This window comes from Lycium barbarum, chromosome 12 (genome assembly GCF_019175385.1).
Source record: "Lycium barbarum isolate Lr01 chromosome 12, ASM1917538v2, whole genome shotgun sequence".
In the NCBI taxonomy this organism is placed as follows: Eukaryota; Viridiplantae; Streptophyta; class Magnoliopsida; order Solanales; family Solanaceae; genus Lycium; species Lycium barbarum.
In genome coordinates, this window is record NC_083348.1 from 12,333,717 (window position 1) to 12,360,561 (window position 26,845).

At 39.5% G+C, this 26,845-nt stretch overlaps 1 long non-coding RNA gene across 1 annotated transcript; it reads left to right on the forward strand.

Moving 5' to 3' along the window:
* The first annotated feature begins 21,411 nt into the window (after positions 1-21,411).
* On the forward strand, positions 21,412-25,759 carry LOC132623392 (uncharacterized). Its single transcript, XR_009576224.1, has 3 exons — positions 21,412-22,026; positions 24,866-24,924; positions 25,469-25,759. It is a non-coding gene; the product is annotated as an uncharacterized LOC132623392 (long non-coding RNA).
* Positions 25,760-26,845: the final 1,086 nt, after the last annotated feature.

Below are 26,845 nucleotides of genomic sequence, written 5' to 3' on the forward strand. Positions count from 1 at the left end.
TGGTAAGTTGCACCGGCATTTTTTAGGCCAAAAGGCATTACATTATAACATTAAGTCCCATACCGGGTGATGAAGGACGTTTTCTCTTGATCCTCCGGGTGCATCCGAATTTGGTTATACCCGGAGTAAGCATCAAGAAAACTTAACATCTCATGCTCGGCCGTCGCATCGATCATTCTATCGATGTGAGGCAACGGAAATGAATCCTTCGGGTATGCTTTGTTTAAATCCTTGTAATCAACACACATTTGAAATTTATTACCTTTCTTGGGAACCACTACCACGTTAGCAAGCCAATCCGGGTACTTTACCTCCCGGGTAGAACCTATTTTTAAAAGCTTTGTTACCTCGTCTTTTACGAAGACGTGTTTATCTTCCGCCATGAGGCTTCTTTTCTGCTTCACCGGGGAAAACTTCCCGTCCAAGCTGAGCTTGTGAGTTGCTACTTTCGGTGATATACCTGTCATATCTATATGGGACCATGCGAATCAATCTGCGTTAGCTCAAAGAAATTCAATTAGCTTGTTCCTGAGCTCCGGGGTAAGCCCCGTGCCCAGGTATACCTTTCTGTCCTGTAGGTACTCGAACAGGATGATCTGCTCTAGCTCTTCTACAGTTGACTTGGTTGTATCCGATTCATCCGGCATGACGAACGATCTGGGTACCTCGAACTCATCCTCTTCATGCCCCGGATCCGACCCGGTGTTCTTTGATTGCTATTTGGTGTCCTCTCCTCCGGTTACATCTTCTTCCTTCTGAACCGATTCCTTGGGCTGAGGTGCTGCTTCCTCTACTGCGAACATCTCCCTTGCAGCGGACTGTTCACCTCGGATGGCTTTTATCCCTTCCGGGGTGGGAAACTTCAGCAGTTGATGCAGTGTTGAGGGCACAACCCTCATGCTATGTATCCAGGGTCTGCCCAGTAATGCGTTATACTTCATGTCCCCTTCGATCACGTAGAACACCGTTTGTTGAATGGTGCCATTGACGTTCACAGGCAATGAGATCTCCCCCTTTGTGGTTTCACTTGCCATGTTGAACCCGCTGAGTACCCGGGCTGCCGGTACGATTTGATTGAGAAGCCCTAGCTGTTCGACCACCCTCCACCGGATGATGTTGGCCGAGCTACCTGGGTCAATCCAAATACTTTTAACCTTAGTTTTAAAGATAAGTAAAGAGATTACCAATGCATCATTGTGCGGTTGAATGATGCCCTCCGCGTCCTCGTTGCTGAAAGAGATAGAGCCCTCAGGTAAATTGTTATACCCCGCATTTTTAGAGCCTGAGCGTGACACGTGCTTCCTCAAACATTGACAATCACGTTGTTACTACACAATTTAAACTCACGTTGATAGCATTATATTTCGTATTTTTTTGTACGTCGGATTATTCATAAGCGGAGGTGGGTCCACACATCGAGATTTTTTAGGAACACGTGACAAGTTATATGAATCACATATGTGAATTCAAACACAACTCAAGAAGGACCCTTGAGCCAAATCAAAGTGGAAGTCCTCCAAACAAATATTTTTAAGTAACGTTTTCGGGTGATCTGACTTCGAGGGGAAAAAACGGTATTATAAGTTTGGAATTTGGAAAATTACCAAGAAATAGAAGTTGTATATAATTGAATTATATTTCGAACCATAGGTCGTGGGTCCACAGACGATGTCGGGATAAGGAGATATGGACGTTTTAAGGCAAAAAGGTCAGTGGGTTAGGCCCAATCCGGGCCCAACCGGGTTAGGCCCATGACCCATGTTTATTTAAGTGATATATCAGCCTTTTCTCCTCATTTTTCAGGACACAACACCCATAAAATTCTGGAGAAAAAGAGAGAAGAGAGCTTAGAGAGAAAAGATCAATTTTGACCAAAATCTGAACCCCGAATCGCGAAGCCCGTGAAGAGAAAAGTGTTCTACGTTGCGTTGCCTCCAATTTGAGCTAAAAATAAATCAAAAAGAAGGGGGTGGACGTGGTGGATGCACACTAGAGGTAATATTAAGGTTCCTTTTCATTGCTAATAAGTTTATTTAGAGTTCTACCGAACTAGAACGGAGAAAATAGTGTGATAAATTCGTTTGTTGGCGTTGTGAATTATGGAATGAGATTTGAAGAGAATTTTGAATGAAAATAAATGTATGCAACTTGTAGAATGTGGAGGATGTCATTATTGATGTTGTTAGTATTAATTTCGACTCCCTTACGGAAATAAAATTATTAAATAGTTATATCGCAAATTTTGTTGGTTGAGGAATTTAGAAAATAATGTGTGGGCTGTTTTATGGCATACGTTGGTATTGGAAATATTATGATTAATGTTGGTATTGTTGTTGTTTTTTTTGGTTGCTGAATTGAGAATTCGGTCTAGGCATATAAACAGGGGAGATGCTGCCCGATTTTCGGTAGAATATAAAATAGTATGATTTGAAATATGGTACAAATGTGCGATGAAAAGATAACATTAGCATAAATTCCTTTTAAATGTAGACTTACAAGCTTGGACGAATAAGCGTAGCTTATAAGCAGTCGAACAGGTATGTAAGGCTTACCCCTTCTTTCTTTTGGCATGTCCTAGAGCTAAGTAAGGTATGACCTGACACGCGCCTTGGGGTAACTCTACTCTTTGATTCCGAGCTCGGTTATGATGCTTATTCTATTTTGTCATGAGCATGTTTCGTATGGTTGAGTCTATTGTATGATTAATAAATAAATAAGCTACTTCATATGGTTTTGATATGTATCCATGATTCCGAAGCTCTGTTTGATATGTTTCCGAGGTTGTCTATGATTCTGATTCACTTCTGATATAAGTATGTCTGATATGATCGAGCTTATTATATGATTGAATAAAGAGATAAGCATAAAGAATTGTGTTTCTAAAAGAGTTTTGTAAGTTTTAATGTCCTTAACTTTCGTAAAAGATCTCGGATTTGCTTTGAAATGTTCGTAAAAGTTCTGTGGTAAAAATGTTTGTAACTTTCACGTAGATATGGTTCCAAAAGTTATATTTGATTTGATCCATAACGATATCCGAAAGGTACTTGATATGATTGTTGCTTTGATTTTCCAAAAACGGCTTCTGAAACGTTCATAGAAGGTTCTGTACTTCAAACGCTCATAACTTTCTTATACTAAATCGGATTGATCCGAAACCTGTTTCTGAGTCTTCAGGTGTCGGTAAGCGTACTTGTCCATCGAGTCTCAGAATTGATTTATATGCATATAGTTTCTCACTACTCTGCTCGTGCATGTGTCATTGCCTCCTTCACCGAGTCCCGGGCCGGTATGTATCGTGCGTATGGTTCGCCGAGTCCCTTGCTTGAGGACCGGGTTCCATATATATATTTTGGAGTATGATGTGTCCGGTTCCGGGGTACCGTGTATATATGTCCGGTCCCCGGGTACCGTGTATATGTTACGAAGTATGATGTGTCCGGTTCCCCAGAGTATGATATGTCCCGGGTACCGTGTATATGCTATGATGTGTTAAGTGACGGAGATGTTCGGAGATATGAAATCTTCTGGAGTATGATGTGTTATGGCGCTAGAGATAGGAGTGGCGACTATGTTCCTGGGCCCTATGCATGACTTTGATATGCATCATTTGTGTTTTAAAAAGTAAGCATTCTGATATTCTGGATAAGCTACTTACCCTCTGTATTTCTTCTGATATATGATGTCGGCAATAATATAATATATATGGATCGGGCTGCACGTTCCGCAACAATATAATATATATATATATATATATATAGATCGGGTTGCACGTTCCGCAGCAATAAAATATATGTATGGATCGGGCTGCACGTTCCGCAGCAATATAATATATTTATGGATCGGGCCGAACGTTCCTCGGCAGTATATATTATATTTATGGATCGGGCCGAACGTTCCTCGGCAGTATATATTATATTTATGGATCGGGCCGAACGTTCCTCGGCAGTATATGTTATATATATATGGATCGGGCCGTACGTTCCTCGGCACGATTATATTACATATGGATCGGGTTGTACGTTCCACAACACTATCAGTTATATGTATATTTGTATATGATGATATGTAGGTGATGACATATGATGTCGGTACGCACAGTCTGTGTTTGGAAAGTAAGCATTTTGGCACTCTGGATGATTTACTTACTTGTTGTACTCCTTCTGACATATGACTTCGGCATATACGATTTGCGTTTGGAAAATAAGCATGTTGGTATTCTGAATGATGTACTTACCTTTGTACTGATTGTTTCGATTATGGTTCCGTTTTCTGTATTCTATGCCTTACATGCTCAGTACATTTTCCGTACTGACCCCTCTTTCTTCGGGGGCTGCGTTTCATGCCGCGCAAGTACACCCAGATGAGTTCAAGCTATTATAGAAGATGGTCCAGTGGAGTTGGCAAGCTCCACTTGCTCCTGGAGTGCTGCCGAGTCAGAGTGTGTGTGCTACGATGTCTGATTAATGTTAAAGACTTTGCAGACAGAGTTGTGGGTATAAAATTTCAGTTTTGTAAGCGGCTCCATCAGCCGATGTGTCATTTTGTGTTATGTGCGAAATTCCATATGATTACAGATTTTGTTGATTTAAGAACAAAGAAAAAGAATATTTCTGAAAGCCTACTATGTATTTCATGTTTACTTGATTTAAATGTTCAAAGAGGTTATGTGTGTATTAAGAGTCAGAGGGTTCGCTCGGCTCTAAGTAAGGGTCGGGTGCCCATCACACCCTAGCGGGATTAGGGTGTGACATAAATAATCCCGATTGCGCTTCTCGCGAACAACAGAGACCTTGGCCCATTTCATTACCGGCCCTCGAGGTTCATCGGCGCCCCCAACTATCATGTTGATTGTATGTTGGGGTTCTTCTGGCTCGGTCCTTCGATGGGCCTCCCTTTCCTTGTAATGACTTTTGGCTCGTTCACTCAGTAGCTCTAGGAGATGACCATTCTTCAGTAACCGGGCTACCTCCTCTCTCAACTGGCGACAATCCTCGGTTCTGTGACCATGGGTTCCATGGTATTCACACACCATGCTCGGGTCCCGTTGGCCCGGATTCGACCTTAAAGGTCTTGGCCATCTTACATCCGGAACACGACCAATGGCCGAAATTAGGCCCGAGGTACTGACGTTGAAGTTGTACTCTGATATCTTTGGTGAGTCCTTGTTGCCGGCAGAGGTTCCGGCATCGCTCCCGAATGAGAGACCCCGGCTGTTCGATGGGCGCTCGACCCGTTTACTACCCCGACCGGAGAAACGGCTTGGGCTCACTCTCGACTTTTCCGACCTAAAACTTTTCTTCTCCGAATGGGAGTATGGCCGATACCTTTCCTTCGACGATTCGGCCCTCATTTCGTAACCCTTTCTTGGTCTCTCAAAACTTTTGTTCACATTTATTGGCCCTGGGGGGAGCTCGAATTGATCGTCCTCCACCCGAATCTTCAACTCGTATCGGTTATGGACATCAGCCCATGTCATAGCCTCGTACTCCAGCAAGCTTTCTTTTAATTTAAATGAAGCTGTTGAACTCTGAACATTGAGCCCCTTTGTGAAAGCTTGTGCAGCCCATTCTTCTGGAACCGGGGGGAGTTCCATCCGCTCCCTTTGGAATCGGTTGACGAATTCTCATAGTAACTCGTTGTCCCTTTGGGTTATACGGAAAATGTCGGCCTTACGGGCCTGCACCTTTTTGGCACCGGCGTGAACTTTGATGAAGGCATCGCGAGCATTTCGAAAGAAGTGATCGAATGCTCGGGTAGATGGTCGTACCATATCAATGCTCCTTTTGATAAAGTTTCCCCAAACATTTTCAGCAACACCGATTCAATTTAGTCCTCCTCCATATCGTTTCCCTTTATGGCACATGTGTATGAGGTCACGTGCTCGTGTGGGTCCATCGTGCCGCCATATTTCTGGATATCCGACATTTTAAACCTCTTCAGGATTAATTTCGGGGCCACACTCGGAGGAAAAGGCCTTTGGATGTACCTCTTCGAATCCGGCCCTTTCAGTAAAGGCAGAGCCCTCGGGATTTGATCCACCCGAGAGTTGTATGTTTCGACCCTCTTCTCGGTCGAGTCTACCCGTTTTGCCAAAGTTTTGCCAAAGTTCTGGATCCATTGCTCTCAATAACGCGTGCCTCCTCCCTTCTGGGTTCAGCAACACTGCTCATTTTTTCCGGGGTCGTTGTATCCCCTCCGTTTTACAACCGGGCTATTGCGATTCCCTGTTCGGCAATTGCCGCTCTCTGCTCCTGCAACATTTCAAAAATTAAACGTAAGGTGGCATTCTCCTAGTCCACGGTGTTTTGACGGTTGAGGCCCTCCCTCAAATTAATGGGGTTTGGTGGTCCTCGTGGACCGCTTCCTTCGTTTTCGGCCACGATTTCGTTGTTGTTGACGTGACCAGATTGCCCACTGTCAGCCATTTAGTCCGTTTTTTCAGAGACGAACAAAAGGTGTTTCTGATTTAGATGGTAAGGTAGAGATCGAGATAAAAGAACACTATTATCTTAGCCCCACGGTGGGCGCTAAACTGTTTACCCCGAATTTGGATAATCAATTAATTTTGTTGGTGAGGTATAGGAAATGTGATTTTATCTTGAGTTTATGTGATGGAGAAAAGAAATAGGTGACTATGCTACGAGGAGCGATTAATGACCAATGATTTGTTCTAGACTTGTGTATCAACTAGCAAATAAATGTTATTTGATTTAAGAAACGTAAGAGATAAAGCACAACAAATATGGGCCGAAATTTGATATGAGAGAGATTCTTATATATAGTTTGCTATTACAAAGAGTTTTTTGATCTGAGGAGCCAACCCCCTAAAAAGAGGACAATGCCCCTTATTTGTAGTGTTGCCCCATGGGCTTCATACAACATAAAAAATAATAGAATAAAGAAAAAGTTCTGAGTTGGATTAGGTTGGATTAGGTAGACCGTATGGTCTGACACCCGTACGATTGGCAGTTGAACACAACAGGACGTCATCGACGCGTGGCAACCGCACAACGGATCTCCCGGACCACCCGGCCACGGTCAAACGGACATACGGCCTCGAACAACCGGTCATGAAAGAACCAGATCAAATGACGCCCTTCCTTTGCTCCGGTCCAAGCATTTTCCCGGTTCAGAATGGGAGCCTTCATGCACGTTCTTGTCCCTTTCTTCCCTCGGCCTTTGGTCTCACCGGTTTAACGTATACCCGGTTTTTACCGTATACAATATGTATATATATATATATATATATATATATATATATATATATATATATATATATATATATATATATATATATATATATATATATATATATAAGGATATGAAAAAAAACCCTATGGCATAATCATCCTTGACCTCAAAGATGAGAAGTATCCACTCCACACTTAAAAATATGCATTGCCCTCGATGCATGTATTGTAGAGAAGAATTAAAACAACGGTGAGAAATACTCCCTGAAACCCCCTAAGACCTAGCTAGCAGCATAATCCTCAACATCAAGGGTCAGGACGACCCCACACTTAATTCCAAACATGCTCCTTGTCCTTCAACAACGGGTACTCAAACTTCCCCTAATCTATAAAATAAAATAAAAAACTATTACACGTTGGGTTGCCTCCCTATAAGCGTCTTAGTTAACGTCGCGGCACGATGTGAATAAAATTTTTCCTGCACCTCGAACTTATTAATGTACCCCAATTTTGCATCAAATTTTCTATCACGCTTCTGGGATAGTCGTGTAAAAATAAAGGAACCAAACAATAGATGTCGCATTTTGCACTTCTTGGCCCTTAAGTAAGGAATGTTTGGTGTGGCAAATTTCAGGATGTAAGGCTCTTGTTCCTCATCTAAACACTTCTTCATCTGCATGGAAGACTCGATTTCCATGTCGCCAACCAAACATATTGTAGAAAAATATTTAGAAATAGGACCAACATGCCCCAACTCTAAAACTGCATTATTTTTTACATCCTCACTTTTGTACACTTCCTCAACATTGACATCATCAACAAAGATCTAACCAAATGGTTGGAATTCCTCTATCTACTCCCCACTATCCAAGATAATATGTAGTTGGGCATCAGACGCCTCAACCTTTTTATTCAATTGAGCTTGCAGGTCATGGATATATGAGCCAAATTGTTCTATCTCTTGTCCGAGCATTGTTCTTTCTTCCATGAAGCATGCCATGTCACTTGTAATTTCATCAAGATAATCCCCCCCCTCCCCCATACCTCTAATCGGTGAGCTTGAATCAATAGCCAAGTATCACTCACAACATCCACTTAGTGAAAATCACTTGAGAGACTAGAACAACAATTAGGACACTCATTCCACTGACCACCACACCATTTACAAAAGTTCCAATCATAGGATTTACAAGGGTCACATAACACCTCCCGTATGATCCAAATTTTAAAAGAATTTTCCCATAAGTGGGGTCCTCCACAAAGTGCACAAAAATCATTAAAACATGAATACCCAACATTCGATAAATTTTCGTTCCAAGATGTCATGTCAAGAAGAATATCTGAATATTAAAAAAAACAAAACAAAACAAAAAAAACTTGAATAGACAAAAAGGAAAGTCTAATCTAGATAAACAACTAATTTCTACCAACAGCGCCAAAAACTTGTAGCTACCAAACGCATACGCAAATATACGCGGTCGTGCAAGTAATATAGGATTTTAAGTCCGGATATCGTACCCACAGGGACTTATGATTAACTATTTATTAAATTAAACAATCCTAATTATCCATACAAGAAATAAAATCACAAGATTATATTTATAAACTAACTAAAAATAAAAGAAAATAAATAATGAACTTCAACCAAGAAAGAGCGGATTTTTATCGGAGAAGACATAGATCTAGGGCTATGACCAGTAACAATCCAGTTGAGTCTTCAAATCGTTCTACCTATGGGTTACTAGATGACGGGTTAATTATAACTTTATGATATTCTCTCGAACTACTCACAAGCCTGTAGATGCTACTATAACGACTATATCTCTTTGGTCATCATAGGTAACAAGAACGCATTTAGTTTTCCGTATTCAACCAAGTAGGGCTAAAGGGTGTATGTCTATCCTCAGTAGCAAAACGATAATATCGGACAAATTCTATTTATTCTTATTACGTACATGAATTCCCTCTCTCAAGTCCAATTCACGCACCACAGATAGTGTCTAACTATTAGCCAAATAATCAAACAATTATGCACAAGAATAAATAGGCAACCCAAAATATGGAAATTTAATAGACAGAAACGATAATCAAACGTCAACTTTCATGTTTGTGTCAAAACCTTAGAACTAAAGAGTTTAGCTCCACATAGACATGGAGGAAAAACAACAAATCATCCGAATAAAAACTTAAATATGAGTATTACAGAGAAGAAGATAAAATCCTATAACTACAGCCTCCACGGCGGCTCCAAGCCCTGTCTAGGTCAAAAGTTCTGAACTAAGAGTTTTAAGTTATCCAATGTTATGTAAAAATTGTGGCTTATGGAATATTTATAGGTTTAGAAAAAAGCCCAAACAAAATAACTCAGTCCAAAACTAATTGGGAAATATTATAGTCCGAATTTTATTTGGACCCTGTTCAATGTCCACAACGTCTAACACTTGACGCGTTCAGTAATGTGCTCAGGTACGTCTCTTTCTTAATTCTCAATTTCAATTGTTTCTTCTTTTGCAATTGTTGTCTTTTTTTTTCTTCCTTATTTTTATACTTTAATTCCTCATCATTATATCTCCAGGAGGTTGTTTCCCCTCATTTTCTCTATCCTTTTCTTTTCTCACTTTTCATCAAATTTTGCTTCGAATTTCTTCATATTCACACTGATTTATTCCTACATAATAAAAATATAATATTAAGCACAAAGCAATTTAATAGTACTCAAAAGATGATTAAAAGTATTAAAATGTGAGGCACCTAATAACTAAATATATGCATTGCAGGCCAAACATTATATATGCACATATATACACAGATATACATGTGTATACATGTATACCATGTGTTATATATGTATGTAATAGCCCATTCCCTTATTCCTTTAAATTTGACTGAGTCTGGGCCCAAAGAACCAAGATCCGGCCCACTACCACATATACACACTCATACACAGACCAAACAAACCCCAAAGTCTTTCATTTGAAAGACCAAGGTTTGAGAGCAAACCCTAGAGGTGCCGCTCTTTGTTCCTTTTCTCTTTCTCATGTCATATGCCGGAAACGACAAGATTTGCGAGCCCTCGAGGCTCCACGTTGACTTGGTATGGCTGAGAATGGGAAGAGAATTTATTGCTCTACCATTTCTCAACTAAATCCACTGCATTTCAACCAAATGAGGTATTATCCCTCTTTCCCCTTTGCTTTTTTTGCATTGTAACATTCAAGAAGGTACAAATCCTTAATGGATTTTGTCTTACCTTTATTTAAATGCTCGATTTTTTTTGGTTCATGAGGAACCGAAAGGATTGATCATTTTTGGGTCAAATCTAGCCATCTATTTGTTTGTTCATTAAATCTTAGCCTTCGAATGTGGTTTTCAAAGTAAGCGATTCTCAAAATTGTAAAGTCCCACATCGAGTTGAGATTAGGGTTTTTTCAGATCTGGGGTTCTATATAAAGAACTCTATTTCTTATTTGGTAGACTTGAAGGGGATATACACATATATTCACTAAAAGAACTCAATTCTTTTTAAGTTTTGGCAAATAATTGCTTTGAAACTTCAATTTTCGAGTTAAGTAAAAATTTTAATATTTGTTTTCTTTGTGGATTGGCTGAGTTGGGTTTTTGAGGAGCACAAAGGGGTTTCCAAGTTCAAATCTCGATCAAAGACTGTGCACGAGAAAGGTAATCTTCTTTCGCTTTTAATTTTTGCCAATATTTTCCTATTTAGTTAAAATTTATGTGTTAGTTATGTGTAGCTAGTTTGACTAAGCCTATTTTGTGTGCTATTTGGTTGAATAAGTTGATTAGATTGGTTAGGAATGGTTTAGGTGTTATCAGTCTTAAAGCTTGTTGTTAAACATACGTTTAGCCTAATTTCTGCCTATTACTCTCCTAAGCTTATGATATAATCCTGTTTACAATCCTGTTAGTTCATTTAGTATGTTAGATGAAGTCTTACACCTTATTAAATGTGATAATGGCATTGTAAAAAGGGGCTAAGTAAGTTAAGGCTAAGTGTCCAAGCCTGTTTAAATCATGTTATCTAGCTTAAGGTAATCATGTTCAAAGTGTGTAAATACCACTTATTTAGTTTGAATCCCATCTGATTAGGCTCTAACAAGGACCATTATCATGCCTATTATGTGTATTAGGATGCTGATCCTTGCTTGTTCTCTAAATTTAAGTCTGTTGGTTCACTGCTATGACATCTGATGAGTGTTATGCTTTGACTTAGAAGTCTGCCAATCATGCTAATATGGATAAAAACCTACTATGATTGGTCATCCTATTAACTATTTGTGTCAAATCTGGATTAGTGTGTGTTAAACTTGATCAATATGACTAAATATATATATATATATATATATATATATATATATATATATATATATATATATATATTAAACAATGCATAAGTGTTACACCTTGGAAATTTCATGTCGTCGTGTATTGAATGAACCAATGCGAGCTTAACGATAATAGGAAGTTCTTAAGACTATGAGACGCATATTTATTATTCTTGGAATGTATACGTTAAGATTTTGAAGTCATATGATTTGATGAAATAAGGATAAGTGGAGTATAAGTGGGGTTTAGGAAAGGTTTCGTAAGTTATTGCGTTAAGAATTATTTGGTAAGGCCTTGAGGATGAGTTATAGGGATGTTTAGATCATTAATGAAGTATTAAACAAGTGTTAATAAGTTTGTATAAGGGTAGGAGATCAAACGAAATGACGAGGACAACTTCATAAAAATAGTGAGTTACACGACCACCTTACACGGACCGTGAAACTTTATACGGACCGTATAAGGGTCCGTATAACCGAACAGCAAGAATGTTTTCCATGGTGATGAACCACGAACACTTATACAGACCGTACAATGTTATACGGACCGTATAAGTGGTCCGTATAAGTCCCGACGGGCTGAGTATTTCCAAGTATTTAAATGTGTTCCCACCTCATTTTAATCATTTTCCACACTTCTCCACTTCTCTCCAAGCCTCTAGAACATTCCATACATTTCATTTTCAAGAATACAAGGGAAATCAAAGGTTCATATCATAAATTCAAGTGAATCAAGTGCAAGGAGGCTCTTTGGGGTTGCTAGAATCAAGAAATCCCTTGGAAGTTGAAGCTAGGGTTTTCTTCAAGTGAATTATTGCAAACCAAAACCCGTTCCTACACATTCAAAGGTGTGTTTTATGATTATTCCATGCTGTTTAAAGTATTGAAAAGTTGAAACAATTGGATTATGGAAAAAGATGGAAAATGGGTTACAAAATATGAGATTAGTGGAAATTGTGAGTAGTAGATTAATATGAATCATGATTCTTGATATTTTGTGATTGTAATTACGTTACGGATGATGTTAAGAGCATGAGAGAAATGTTAGATGAAAATGAATGTAATGTTGTATTATGATCATGATTATGGATGACCTTGAGAGGAATTTGTGGGGATTGGATAATGATGAATTTAACAAAATTTATTGATAATGATAGTATGAATGTTATTATTGACATTTAGGAGTTAATATATGATATGGAAAAACTAGTAGAAATAAAGGAGATACTGCCCAATTTTCTTTAGCTTTAGTTCAAACACGCTTATGTTATCGATTATCTAATATGAGTATGAACTCTTGAAGGCAAAAATGTAAATACTGGAGAGGAACGTTCAAGTGATAGAGTAGCTAAATGAAAGAGGTATGTAAGGCTAGTCCCTTCATTCTAAGGCATGATTATTATGACATGGTATTCCCTATCTCTTCATGACTTTCCTACATCCCGAAAATTATGAGTCAATCTTAGTAAAGAGCTTCATATGAGATAAGATAAGAGATATGTTACGAGCATTATAATGATGATGTTAAGTCTGAGTCTAAAGAGTCTAAGGCCCATGATATTATGTTCCTACAAAGCTAATTATTCTTATTATGATCCATTGATGTTGTTCATTGTATACACTCACCTTATATGCTAATTCCTTCAAGGTGAGGCAGAATACTTAAACATGCTTCATAACGGAATCGGGGGTTCACAACCTTATGTCACCTCGATAGCTGTACAGTTTGTCTTGGGTCTTATACATGATTCATGATAAGTATGTGACCATGATATTACACCGTGCCTACATGGCCGGGGAGACACCGCTAAGGCGGGCAGCGTATATACCATGTCGAGATGGCGAGGGCAGAAACCACTAGTGGGCAGCATGAGATGGTACCTCGGACGCGGGAGGTCTAGACGTGGGCTAATGATTATCTCACCGTACCTATATGGTCGGGCATCTTATACATATATCCATATATGATATGATGATGATTATGAAGTAAGTTAGTATGCATTATTTCAGTTTTAAGTGACCATCAGTTATAGATCGCTCTTCACTCGATGTCTCTGTATTTCATTGATATAGCATTATTATGCCTTATATACTCAGTACAATGTTCGTACTGACGTCCATTTTCTTTGGACGCTGTGTTCATGCCCAGAGGTAGAAAGGGAGACGGTGCAGATCCATAGGAGCCATCAGCAGATTTACAAGAGCACTCCATTATTCCGGAGGTGCTATTTGGCTTATTATTTTGTGTACATAGTTGGGCACGGCGGGGTCCTATCCCGTCCTCATGTCTAGTACTCTAGTAGAGGCTCGTAGATACGTATGTATGGGTAGTATGGTCTCATGATGTCCTTATTGTATATATATTATTTTGATAGCCAAAGGGCTTATGTATGTAAAAGTAGTTATGTTTCCAAATGAAAAATGGTTTTCCTATGATTTGAGTATAAAATTAATGAATGTACGCTTAATGAGTATGATGAGTAATAGAATGAGTGGTGCTCGGTGGTTAGCCCCGGGTACCTGTCATGGCCCCTAGTCGGGTCGTGACAAAAGTGGTATCAGAGCAGTTCAGTCTTAGGAAGTGTCTACGAGTTGTGTCTAGTAGAGTCTTGTATATGGTATGTTGCGCGCCACACTAATAAACAAGAGGCTACAGGGCATTTAGGAAAAATGACCATCTTTTATCTTAAGAGATCGTGCGATAGAGCTGTGTTATAAGATTTTATCCTCCTTAATAGTGTGCTTTGATTTCAGAAATGCCGCCAAAGGGAAAAGCTACAGCCACCCAGAAGGGCAAGACTACGATGAAAAGGCCGGTAGAAAGAGAGTCGCCAATGAATATAGAAGAGGGCGAATCACATAATGAGGCTCTATCTAATACTTCCTCCACTCCGCCTATTATAGAAGAACAGGAAGGGGCTTCAGCTCCAGCTCCTATGCCTCCAGTTGCTCCACCGGCTACTTCGGGTCAACAAGTTAACGAGGCTATTCATTTATTGACGCAATTAGTTGCCGTCCAGGCACAGCGGCAGAATGCAGGTCCAAGTGATCGGGCAGCTAGTACCAGAGCTCGCGATTTCATGAGTTTGAATCCTCCGGAGTTTTTCGGGTCAAAGCCGGATGAAGACCCGCAAGGCTTTACTGATGAGATGCTGAGAACATTGAAGATTATTCATGCCTCCGAAACTGAATCTGTGGAGTTGGCATCTTACAGACTCCGAGACGTGGCGGTATTATAGTACAATAATTGGCAATCATCAAGAAAAGAGGATGCGCCTCCTCCCGTTTGGCAAGAATTTGTAGACGCCTTTATCCTCCATTATTTGCCACCCGAGGTCCGCCGAGCTAGAGCGGATAGGTTCTTAAATTTGAAACAAGGAAATATGAGTGCCCGGGAGTATAGCCTTCAGTTTAATTCATTGGCTAGATATGCCCCGACTATGGTGGCCAATATGGGAGATAGAGTGCACAGATTTGTGAGTGGCTTAGGGCCACATTTGTTCAAGGACTGCTTGACGGCCTCGTTGTAAGATGGGATGCATAATTCCCGCATTCAAGCTCATGCCCAGAATTTAGAAGGACAACAACATCCGCAAAGGGGTGATCGTGATATTGATAGAGGGCAAAGTACGTGGGCCAGATCGATGGAGGCAGGAAGTGATTATAGAGGGGGATCAAGGCAGGCATATCCCAGACATTTAAGCCAGTCAGAGACTAGTGCACCTCCACGATTTACAGGTAAGAGATTTGATCGCTCATTTCGTTCAAGACAGGGTCAGAGTTCGAGGGCCTCAAATTCTCAGTTTGGGGGAGATTATAGCCAGAGGAGACCCCCAGTACCGCGATACAGCCAGTGCGGTAGACTACATTTCGGACAGTGTCGCTAAGGTTCAGATGCTTGCTATGCCTGTGGCCAGGTTGGGCACATGATGTGAGATTTCCCATCAATGAGTGGTAGGGTTGGGGTCCAGCCTATAGGATCAGCAGCTGTTTCCTCTTCAGTGTGCCCGGTAGGGCAGACTCCCCAGATTCCAGTAGGTCGAGGTAGAGACAGAGGGGGAGCATCTACTTCAGGTGCCACTCAGCCCCGTATGTATGCTTTAGCTGGGCGACAGGATCTTGAGTCCTCCTCGGATGTAGTTACGAGTACATTATCCGTATTTTCCTATGATTTGTATGCATTGATAGATCTGGGTTCTACCCTATCTTATATAACTCCGTATGTTGCTGGTCGTATTGGGGTGAAACCTGAGCCAATTAAACCTTTCGAGGTGTCTACTCCGATTGGTGATCCCGTGATAGCTTGACAAGTGTACAATGATTGTTTACTTATGATATGCGACCGCCAGACTGAAGCTGATTTAGTTGAGCTGGAAATGTTAGATTTCGATGTGATTATGGGTATGGATTGGTTGGCCTCATGTTATGCTAATGCGGATTGCCGAATGAAAGTAGTTCGATTTCAATTCCTGGGAGAGCTCGTGCTTGAATGGAAGGGTAATACAGCTTCTCCAAGAGGTAGGTTTATTTCCTACCTTAAGGCAAGAAAGATGATAGCTAAGGGCAACATTTATCACTTAGTCCGAGTACATGACACCGAAGCAAAGTCGCCAACTTTCCAATCCGTTTCGATAGTGAATGAATTTCCGGATGTATTTCCAGATGAACTTCCAGGTCTTCCCCCGGAAAGTGAGATTGATTTTGCTATTGATGTGTTGCCAGACACCAAGCCTATTTCTATTCCTCCTTACCGAATGGCTCTGGCAGAATTGAAAGAATTAAAGGCACAGTTGAAAGATTTGCTTGAGAAGGGATTTATTAGACCCAGTTCATCACCGTGGGGAGCACCAGTCCTATTTGTGAAAAAGAAAGATGGCTCCCTACGAATGTGCATCGATTATAGGCAGTTGAATAAGGTGACGATAAAGAACAAATATCCTCTTCCAAGGATTGATGATTTGTTTGATCAACTACAAGGTGCCAAGTGGTTTTCCAAAATAGACTTGAGGTCAGGTTATCACCAAGTGAGAGTTAATGAAGGATATATTCCTAAAACAGCTTTCAGAACAAGATATGGCCATTATGAATTCCGGGTGATGTCGTTTGGGTTAACCAATGCTCCGGCAGTGTTCATGAATTTGATGAATAATGTATTCAGGCCTCTCTTGGATTTATTCGTAATAGTCTTCATTGACGATATTCTGGTATAGTCTCGCACAGAATCAGAACATGCCGATCATTTACGTATTGTTCTTGGAATTCCTCGGCCTCGAGAATTGGATGCAAAATTCTCAAAGTGCGAGTTTTGGCTGAATTCTGTGACATTTCTGGGTCATGTTATTTCAGATGATGGCATTCGAGATGACACTCAGAAAATTGAAGCTGTGAAGACTTGGCCAAGGCCTACGACGCCTACAGAAGTCCGTAGTTTTCTGGGATTGGCAGGGTACTATAGAAGGTTCGTAGAAGGATTTTTCTCTATTTCAGCCCCATTGACAAAGCTAACCCAAAAGTCAGCTAAGTTTCAGTGGAGTGATTCTTGTGAACGCAACTTCCAAGAGTTGAAGGATAGATTGACCTCAGCCCCAGTCCTGACACTCCCAGAAGGGCCAGATGGTTATGTTGTATATTGTGATGCTTCCGGCGTCAGGTTAGAATGTGTACTGATGCAGCACGGTAAAGTCATTATTTATGTCTTGAGACAGCTGCGGAAACATGAAAAGAACTACCCAACTCATGATCTCAAATTGGTTGCGGTTATCTATGCATTAAAGATGTGGAGACATTACTTGTATGGTGTGCATGCTGATATATATACAGATCACAAGAGTCTTCAATACATTTTCAAACAGAAGGAGTTAAATCTGCAGCAGAGGCGGTGGTTAGAATTATTGAAAGACTATGATGTAAGCATTTTATACAACCCCGGAAAGGCAAATATAATAGCCGATGCGCTTAGCCGCCGATCTATGGGCAGCCTATGTGAAGTTCCTCCGGAGAAGAAAGAATTAATTTATGAGCTCCACCAACTAGCTAATCTTGGAGTACGTTTAATTGATTCAGGGAGTGCAGGGATTGGTATTAATGATCCCACAGTTTCGTCCCTGAATATGGAAGTAAAAGAGCGTCAATATGAAGATCCTCAGTTGAGCCATTGTAGAGACACACTTCATGAAAAAGATAAGTCTCCATTTGAAACTTCTATGGATGGAATTCTTAGATACCGAGGCAGGTTATGTGTTCCGAATGTTGCAGAATTGTGCCATCAAATTCTAAAAGAAGGTCATTATTCTCGGTATTCTATTCACCTAGGTGTAACAAGGATGTATCATGATCTCAAGTTAATATATTGGTGGGATGACATGAAGAGAGACATAGCAGAATTTGTAGCCCAATGTCAAAATTGCCAGCAAGTGAAAATTGAACACCAAAAGCCAGGAGGATTATTGCAAGCAATGGAAATCCCTACTTGGAAATGGAAAGTGATCAACATGGATTTTATTGTGGGATTACCTCGTTCCCGAGGAAAATACGATTCCATATGGGTGATCGTGGACAAACTCACGAAAGTAACTCATTTTCTTCCAATCAGAACCACATACTCAGCAGAAGATTATGTAAGGTTGTATCTCAAGGAAATTGTGCGACTCCATGGTATTCCGATATCCATTATCACAGATAGAGGAGCGCAATTTACAGCTAAGTTCTAGAAATCTTTTCAAGAAGGTATAGGTACTCAAGTAAAGCTCAGCACGGAATTCCATCCGCAAACTGATAGGCAAGCTAAACGTACTATTCTGACCTTGGAAGATATGCTACGAGCATGTGTACTAGATTTCGGTGGTAGTTGGGATGATTACTTACCTCTAATCAAGTTTGCATACAACAATAGCTACCATTCCAGTATCCAAATGTCTCCTTATGAAGCTTTATATGGAAGGAAGTGTAGATCCCCAATTGGATGGTTTGAAATAGGAGAAGTACAACTAATAGGCCCTGAGTTGATTCAGCAAGCGGTAGAAAAAGTCAGGGTGATTCGAGATAGATTATTGACCCAAAGTCACCAAAAATCTTATGCGAACAATCGCCGGCGAGATCTTGAATTTCAAGTTGATGATTGGGTGTTCTTAAAAGTGTCACCAATGAAAGGTGTGATGAGATTTGGCAAGAAAGGAAAGTTAAGTCCTCGATATATTGGACCCTATAAGATTATCCGCAAGGTGGGTCAAGTAGCTTATGAATTGGACTTGCCTCCAGAACTCGAATCAGTCCATCTAGTTTTCCATGTTTCAATGCACCGCAAGTGTGTTGGTGATCCTACGAGGATTGTCCCAATAGACGATGTTTAAGTGACAGAAAATCTAGTATATGAAGAAGTGCCCATTGCCATATTAGACAGGCAAGTACGGAAACTTCGATATAAGGAAGTGGCCTCAGTTAAAGTCTTATGGCGAAATAACCATAGAGAAGAAATGACTTGGGAAGCAGAAGAGAGTATGAAGTCCAAGTACTCGCACTTATTCCAACCCTCAGAAGAGATCCAAAATGAAACATTAATATTTTGAGGTATGTATGTTTTCTTTTTATGCATATGGGTCGTGTGTGGCCAACTTATATTATTATTGCTATTATGTTGTGGCCCTGTGAGGCAACATTATTGTGGGATGTTGTGACAGGATGGTAGTGCCATAGTATAAGGGAAACTCTGGCGAAATTTTTATAGAATTCCAGAGTGCTTAACATTCGAGGACGGATGTTCCAAAAGGGGGGAAGAGTGTTACACCTTGAAAATTTCATGTCGTCGTGTACTGAATGAACCAATGTGAACTTAAGGATAATAGGAAGTTCTTAAGATTATAAGACAGATATTTAGTAGTCTTGGAATGCCTACATTAAGATTTTGAAGTCATATGAATTGATGAAATAAGGATTGATAAGGATAAGTGGAGTATAAGTGGGGTTTAGGAAAGGTTTCGTAAGTTATTGCGTTAAGAATTGTTTGGTAAGGCCTTGAGGAGGAGTTATAGGGATGTTTAGATCATTAATGAAGTATTAAACAAGTGTTAAGAAAGTTGTATAAGGATTGGAGATCAAACGAAACGACGAGGGCAACTTCAGAAAAACTGTGACTTACATGACCACCTTACACGAACCGTGGAACTTTATACAGACCGTATAAGGGTCCGTATAACCCAACAACAAGAATCTTTTCCATGGTGGTGAACCACGGACACTTATACGGACCGTACAATGTTATACGGACCGTATAAGCGGTCTGTATAAGTCCCGACGGGCTGAGTATTTCCAAGTATTTATATGTGTTCCCACCTCATTATAATCATTCTCCTCACTTCTCCGCTTCTCTCCAAGCCTCTAGAACATTCCATACATTTCATTTTCAAGAATACAAGGGAAATCAAAGGTTCATATCATAAATTCAAGTGAATCAAGTGCAAGGAGGCTCTTTGGAGTTGCTAGAATCAAGAAATCCCTTGGAAGTTGAAGCTAGGTTTTTCTTCAAGTGAAGTATTGCCAACCAAAACACGTTTCTACACATTCAAAGGTGAGTTTTATGATTATTCCATGTTGTTTAAAGTATTAAAAAGTTGAAACACTTGGATTATGGAAAAAGATGGAAAATGGGTTACAAAATATGAGATTAGTGGCAATTGTGAGTAGTAGATTAATATGAATCATGATTCTTGATATGTTGTGATTGTAATTACATTATGGATGATGTTAAGAGCATGAGAGAAACGTTAGATGAAAATGAATGTAATGTTGTATTATGATGATGATTATGGATGACCTTGAGAGGAATTTGTGGGGATTGGATAATGATGAATTTGAAAAAAGTTATTGATGATGATATTATGAATGTTATTATTGACGGTTGGGAGTTAATATATGATATGGAAAAATTAGTAGAAACAAAGGAGATACTGTCCAATTTTCTCTAGCTTTAGTTCAAACACGCTTATGTTATCGATTATCTAACATGAGTATTAACTTTCTTGAAGGCAAAAACGTGAATATTGGAGAGGAACGTTCAAGTGATAGAGTAGCTAAACGAAAGAGGTATGTAAGGCTAGTCCCTCCTTTCTAAGGCATGATTCTTATGACATGGTATTCCCTATCTCTTCATGACTTTCTTACATCCCGAAAATTATGAGTCAATCTTACTAAAGTGCTTCATATGAGTTAAGATAAGAGATATGTTACGAGCATGATAATGATGATCTTAATTCTGAGTCTAAAGAGTCTAAGGCCCATGATATTATGTTCCTACAAAGCTAATGATTCTTTTTATGAACCATTGATGTTGTTCATTGTATACACTCACCTTATATGCTAATTCCTTCAAGGTAAGGCAGAATACTTATGCATGCTCCATAACGGAATTGAGGGTTCACCACCTTATGTCACCTCGATAGTTGTACACTTTGTCTTGGGTCTTATGCATGATTCATGATAAGTATGTGATGATGATATTACACGATGCCTACATGGCCGGGCAGATACCGCTAAGGCGGGCAGCGTATACACCATGTCTAGATGGCATGGGCAGACACCACTAGTGGGCAGCATAAGATGGTACCCCGGACGCAAGAGGCCTAGACGCGGGCTAATGATTATCACACCGTACCTATATGGTCGGGCAGCTTGTACATATATGCATACATGATATGATGATGATTATGAAGTAAGTTAGCATGCATTATTTCAGTTTTAAGTGACCTTCAGTTACAAATCACTCTTCACCCGATGTCTCCGTATTTCATTGATATACCATTATTGTTTATGCCTTACATACTCAGTACAATGTTCGTACTGACGTTTGTTTTCTTTGGACACTGTGTTCATGCCCACAGGTAGACAGGGAGACGGTGCATATCCATAGGAGCCATTAGCAGATTTACAGGAGCACTCCATTATTCCGGAGGTGCTATTTGGCTTATTATTTTGGGTACATATTTGGGCACAGCGGGGTCCTATCCCGTCCTCACGTCTAGTACTCTAGTAGAGGCTCGGGAACGTTTGGGCTATTGATTGGAAGTTGGTTTTTGGCCATTGGGGGTTGACTTGGTTAAATATACCTCTGATGGGAATTTCGAGACACGAGCTAGTTTGTAGCATGTTTTTATGTATGTGTGAATATTTTTTTGTATCTGGGTGGTCTCGGATGTATGTCGGGATTTAGGGTGAACTTGGTGAAAAACCAGAATTTTACTAGTTACTGATGTCTTGGCCCAGCAGACCCACCTCAGCAGGGCTTGGTCCATTGGCACGGGAACTCTGTGATTTAAAAAAAATCCGCCCCAGCCGATGGTATTCCGCCGAGACGAATGCGCGGCAGCAGGACCACTTCCGCTGCAGCGGAAGATGCTATTCCAGAATCATTAATTTCCTAAACTAAACCCTTCATTTCCCATTAATTCTCCAAAGTGACTCAAGGGCGATTTGAAGTGTTTTCTGAGTGGATTCATCTTCGGGTAAGTCTCTTCCACCTTGTTATCGATTACTTACTTTCCTAAGCTTGAAATCTATAGTGAAAATATAGAAAGCTAGTTGGAAAAGATGTGTTTCAACCTTAATTTTGTTATTTGAATTTTAGGCTTTGAATGTGAGATTAATTGATGGATTTGACTAATCTAAGCATGGAATGTCTTTAGTAACCAATAGGCCTGAATCTTCAATTTGAGTTGAGAAATTGAATATGGACAAGCTAGGATTTGTGCCTAATTTGGAGGGGTTTGCCTTGAATGATGAAATTGATCAATGATTGAGCTAAAGTAGCAATTGGAGAGTAGAATTGAACTTCTAGAACGTTGGGTTACCAATTCTATCTTTTGAAATACATGTTTTACCCTTGTGGGTCCGATTTCCCTCTTTTCCTTTGTTTATTTTGATTCGAACGAATTTATAGCAATATAGGTACCGTTGTTCCTTATTTCTAACTTAGATTTCAGTAATGACTAGATTTTGAGTATTCATAGGCTCTTCGGAAGGGCAAGGCTCAAATTTGACTGTTCTTGGCACCAACTTGGCAGCAACGTAGGTTATGGCATACCTTTTTGGTTAGACTCTAGTTAGTGAAGCATATGTAGAGTTAGTTATTGACGGATAAATCATGTTAAGCCTTTGGTATGAAGTTGGGATGGATGTTCTTAGGTTGGTGTTGTTGTTGACTTTGTAGGCTTGTTGCCTCGTTTTTGTGATTTGGCTTGTTGTCATGTGTGTAGTATTGGAATTGTTGCTAAATTGTCATGTTTTTGTTGTGATACGTTCGTCTCTCACTTATCTTGGCATCATCATTGATAAAGGAAAGAACTTGATTCGGTATTGATATTGTGATATGTGCTCATGCAGAGTCGCGATTGATATTTGATATGCTTACATTTGAGATTGATGTTATGCATTGCATTCATACTCATTTTGCATGATACATTGTGTTATAGGTTGTGCGTCCACCAAATAATATATGGAGGAACCTGGTTGTGTACCAGTTCCCTTATGCAATGCAGTAAGTAAAGAAGGCACTTTTTTTACCGTGGAAAACTCCTTGCTCAAGGGATTAAAAACTACGATCTACACATCTAGGATTTCAACTCCACTAACCGAGCAACATCATGATACAACTCTATCGTAAGCTAGGAATTAACTCTCATAATCCCTTTCCCTTACAATAATGCTTTTGCAACCTAGGAACTAACCCTCATAGTGTAACACCCCGTACCCTAGCGAGCTTACGTTCATGATTCGAGAGATAGAAACCAAGACAAGTGTTAGAATTGGAAAATTTGACCCTAGTACATCAATTGTACGTTTTACGACCAATGTACGACCCATACTTTGGTGGGCGTACTTAGAGAGGAATTGGCAGAGAGCATCAAGGGTGAAAAACCTAAGTATGGGCAGAGAAGTACGTGTTGTACTTTGAAGTACGGGATGTACTTTGAGCCCGTACTTCCCCAGTCGAATTTAAATCGTTACTAGAAATTGGACCCAATATACAACCAAGATTTACGAGCCGTACTTTGAAGTACGGGACGTACATTCGGGCCGTACTTTACCCGCGTTGGCCAGAAACTATAAAAACGAAGGTTCAATTATATTTTTCACTTTTCACAATCCCACCAGCCCTAGGATGAAATCTTCTTTTCCATCCATTGAAATTCACCAAGGTAAGTTACTCCAAGCCATTCAAGTTAATTCTAACATGTATCCATGATTCCTAAACAAGAATTCACTCCTTTTTAACTTAGGGTTTTCAAGAAAACCCATATAAAGGATTCAAGACTAAAGCTTTGGGATTTTCTACAAAGTTCGGATTTTTTACTTCGAGTTTTGAGCACTACCAGGTATGTAGGATTGCTATCTACGTGTGGGAACATTATTGTTCTTCCCCACGCTTCTTCTTCCATAAATTATGAAGCTTTACGAAAACTAGGGTTTTGACCATGTTCATAATAACCCTTGGTCCATGTCCCATGTTATATTATGTATTAAAGTGTTATAAATTCTTCATTTGTGTTCTTGACACATCATTATGATTATTGAGAATCTGTCTGTAATCCATAAAAACCCATACTTTGTATTTCATGTGTTCCTACATAAAAGTTATAAATAATTATGTTATTTTCAAGAAAATACTCCACATGCTTTACATGTTTTCATGCAAGTATATTATGTAACTATATTGTTCAAACCCATGTTTTACAAGCTAATTGATATGAACCATGTTTATGTTATATCATTTCAAAGCATGCCTACAAGTTATTTCATGTAACCATGTTTACAAGTTATGTCACGAAAATCAAAGGCTTCTTAGCCAACTATATCATGTTCATGTTTATGGGAGTTGCACAAATTACCGAGAAGACTCAGATAGCCTCAAACTACGTAGCCACCATAGGACAAGGATCGCTCCGCCCAGTTAGGACGATTCCTTAATTTTTCACTGATTGGATCCATCAGACACGTTAAACCTTATACCCTGGCAAAGTATAGGGGCTTTGCTAGTCCAGGTACCAGACTCCACGTACCCACGTGGTGATATCATGTTGTCAGTTTATGAAATGTCCTCCTTACATACCATGTTTTACTCATGTTATATACATACATATATATATGTATATAACATGAGTAAAACATGGTATGTAAGGAGGACATTTCACCACGTGGGTATATATATATATATATATATATATATATATATATATATATATATTTCTTGTCTCATGTTATTTCTTTCAGTTGCTTTACATACCAGTACATTCAATGTGCTGACGTCCCTTTTTATTGACCGGGGGCTTGCATTTCACTATGCAGGTACTGATTTTCAGGACGACGCACCTACCTAGTAGGATCTCGCACTTGTTAGCTTATTGGTGATCCCCTTCTCTTCCGGTGCTTAGACATTTATTATTTATTATTTTCATCATAAGATTTGCATTTAAAGATATGCTAGGGCCTTGTCCCAGCGAATATGTTTTCATGTTCAGACTTATGTAGAGGTTTCATAGACTAAACTAGTCAGGCATGTCATGTCAGATGTTCAGAGTCGGATAGCCATTTTGGCTCATTTATGATATTTTCGCATTCATGTTTTTTTTTTAAAAGAAAACCACCAAAATAGTGGAAATTTATTAAAAATCAAACAAACTGTACAGAAACTAACCAAGTGGTTAGTAAGAAAAAGAAAACAAAAGAAAGCTAGAGCAAAAAAAAAGAAAATCATTACAACATCAAACATAAATAAAGCTGCTAGAGGTCCTATAGTCTTGACTTGCATCCATCTTTCACACCTCCAAGCTCTCACCAGGTGGTATGGACTTCAGTCATGTGAATTTGCTTCAGACATCTAGGATAGTATCAGCTTACTATGCTCTTTTTGCTCTAATGGTCACTGATCCAATCTGTTGCCATTTCCAGGAAAGTGTTGAAGCTTTGTTGAACATGTTGAGACTTCCTGCCTGGGAATGAGCATGCATGCACACTAATGCCACCCATAACAAGATTCCTCACCAGTTCATCTCTATTTCAACACAAGAAGTATAAATGGCCTAGACATGCATCATAGTTATTTCATTGTCTTAACAGAATCAGTAGCAATGTCTGATTCAAGCTATAACTCATGTAATTTATTATCCTTCCCATGTCTGATCCTAAGATTAGTAAAATTGAGCTTTGTCCATATTGAGAAGTCTTTTAGCCTTGATTGAAAGATCCTGAAAATTATGAAAGTGTTGTGTACCTGCAAAATAAAAAACATAGTTAGTTAAAAAGTCTGCCAAGCCATTTCCTTCTCTGTATATGTGCTCCACAATCACCATATTTCCCCTCTTTGATCTGTTAATCTCTTGAACCACCAAAGTAATGCTCGACGGAACCTCCCATGTTCCAGAAATGAACATCTTCATAGCCAAAGAATCAGTTTCCACAACTAGAGGAACAAGCTGATGAGAAATGCAGTAGTCAACTCCCTTATTGATGGCCAAATCTTCTGCTATGAGATTATTGCCATCTGCAATAGTTTGCCCTGCTGCATATATAAGATTACCCTCCTCATTTCTAACACAAAAGGCAATGGAACTAGGGCCTGGATTTCCTCTAGCAGTACCATCTGTATTACATTTGAACCAACCCCTTACTGGCAATTGCCATTTCACTACAAGTGTCCTGATAACAGGTCTAAATGATTCAAAATAGTTAATGATATCAGGCCATTTGTGAGGAATATTCTCCATTGAAGGAAATCTTATCCTGCATAGCAGATAAATATTTTGATTAATCCCATGCAGAACTATATACATTGACATATTACCCCCATGTAGTCTTGTGTTTCTCCACTTCCAGATCTGCTAAAGAATGACTGCAAGTACTGCCTTTTGTATTGGTCTCAACATATAATGACACTTTGCATTCCACTATAATTTCACTGCATGTTTCACTTGACAGCAGTTCATCAATATTCCTGCAGAACTACTAAACCAATTTCATACAGTTTTAGCAAAATCTCCTATTAAAAATAGATGGTCTGTTGTCTCCTGTCTAGGTTCTATGCAACAATAGCATCTAGAAACTATATTAATTCCAATAGTTGCTAGAACTTCATCCACAGGTAGCTTGAATTCCCATAACCTCCATAAGCAGAAAGAGATCTTAAAAGGAAGACCCTTCAGCCATATGTTCTTATAGTCCTCAGAAACATGATCTCTTTGTCTAAGCAGGTCCCATGCACTAGAAACTGTGAATTTACCAGTGCTAGTCATCATCCACCATGTTTTATCCCACTGCTCTGAAATTTCT